The 2,097-nt window shown below is 44.6% G+C and overlaps 1 non-coding gene across 1 annotated transcript; it reads left to right on the top strand.

The window, feature by feature from the left end:
* Positions 1-1,743: 1,743 nt before the first annotated feature.
* Positions 1,744-1,816, top strand: trnak-cuu (transfer RNA lysine (anticodon CUU)). The gene has a single exon. It is a non-coding gene; the product is annotated as a tRNA-Lys (tRNA).
* Positions 1,817-2,097: the final 281 nt, after the last annotated feature.

Here is a 2,097-nt window from a genome sequence, read left to right as displayed (position 1 = left end):
CTGATTGTGTCCACAGACCTCGATAGGAATGGAGCTGCTGCTTCCCGGGGAGCTGCCAAGCAAGAGGCACAGATACTGACCAACTGCACCCACTCCAAATAGATTCCCCAAATTACTGAACAAAACAAAAACAAGCACAAATCATAATTTAAGAAACTATGACAGTGACTCTGAAAACAGTACACCATCACCTCTGAAAGAATCGATTTGCTGTAACTAATTAAAGATGAACCGTTTCAATATCAGCCGTAATTCCTTACCAGTTCTCAGACAGGCACTGACTAGTTAGAAGTTTGCTTCACTTTTCAAGGTCCGACTCAATAAAATCAATCACAGACCCATGATCTGCTTTCCTCCTGTTCTCAGACACATCCACTTTGTACAAGGGCGCACTAACTGGTTTTCAGAGTAAGAGTCAGACTGCAGTCACCTCGTTCTCTCTCGATCCCTTTATCTCAGAGCCACCTCACAACCAGGAATGGAACGTCTCACAGAGCCAAGAATGGAATAGTTTGTCGATTCTTCCACTGATTCAGGACCGCCCATCGCCAGGATGTATTCGTCCAAAAGAGTTGGGATGAAATAGGGCTGAGTTTCACTGTATCCAATCAGTCCCCGGAGAAGCACAAAAACAGTGACTAAGGGAGAGAGAAAGAAACAAAGAATCAGACAGAGAGATAAAATATGTTCCATTTCTAACACGATCCTTTTACCCAGAAATACATTCAGCTGAATGAAACCGAACCACGTTTCCATTCGCTGCCGTTGCTGCTTCTCCTTCCAAACATTGCAGGAAACGTTATTATTTATTGATTGTTGTTTTGAGTGCGAGCTTCTTTTTATGTCGTTCAGTTTCCAAAACAAATGCTGACTGATTCAGGTTCAAACCGTTCATTTACAAACATTTCGATTCAGCGGCTTGCGCGGGGAGTTCAGCAAACACTTCGAATCACAGAACAAGGCTCGAACCAGCGCGGGGAAATCGCATTGATTTCAAGTCCAACGCCTTAACCACTCGGCCATCGCAGCTGTGTCGAGTGTGTCATTTACTAGTAATTTGGTCGATAGAATACATTCTAAAACCAGCCTGGAATCACTCCAGTAAGTTATTGCATTCAAACGATCAACGGGGCCCCGGGGTTTATGTGAGGAGGGGTTGAATCTTCGTGGAAAATGACCATTAGATTTGGAGAGAGGCCTTGAGAGACTCGAAAACCTCAGCTCCCTAAACGCACAATTCCACCGATTAAATAGATTGTGGAACAACATCAGTTACATTGGAAATATATTAGAAATTCAACTGGAACAGGACCACACTTTACAGTCTGGAAAAAAATTTAAATGATGAAATCTAGAAATTACAGCACAGAAGGAGACCTGTGCAGGCCGAACGGTCACCTGATGACCCGATGACGCAACTAAAATGGTCACGTGTCGGGATTCCGGCAGTTCCCTGGATCGCGGTCAGAGCACAAGCCAGGAGGAGCTGCTCAATTATTAAGTCAGTTATTTTTTATTACATGTCATTGGTCGCCAGTCATTGAGAGACCAGCATTTCTACATGGTGTCAGGAGTGGGCAGTATGGCAGAAGGACTTCACCGCATCAACATGCTTGTATCACAGAATCGTAGAATATCCATCTCAGAAGTAGGCCATTCGGCCCAACAAGTCAGCACTGACCCTCCGAATGAGCACCGCACCAACTCTCTTCCAGAAGCGGTTTAATAAGTAGCACATCAGCAGCCCGGCTAGCTCAGTTGGTAGAGCATGGGACTCTTAATCCCAGAGTCGTGGGTTCGAGCCCCACGTTGGGCGCTTTCTTGTTATTATCTGAAAATGTTGATGCTGAATGAACTGTCTTCATAACAGGAACACAAGGTTATGTCCCTTGACTGGGAATCCAGAGGTCTGAACGAACCTCGTGACAAAATTTAATAAATATGGAATTAAAATTGCTTCTCAGTAACGGCGCAGTAAGGTTCTGCTTCCGACGGATCTTACTTCCACAACTGGGAACACATTACACAGCAGATAATGATTTGACACAACTACAGTGAAGATCTGTCACCGGCAGTATCACGGTTCCATGGCAGAAG

Source organism: Scyliorhinus torazame, chromosome 24, assembly GCF_047496885.1.
Source record: "Scyliorhinus torazame isolate Kashiwa2021f chromosome 24, sScyTor2.1, whole genome shotgun sequence".
NCBI classification, from domain to species: Eukaryota; Metazoa; Chordata; class Chondrichthyes; order Carcharhiniformes; family Scyliorhinidae; genus Scyliorhinus; species Scyliorhinus torazame.
This window is presented reverse-complemented; position numbering and strand designations above follow the sequence as displayed.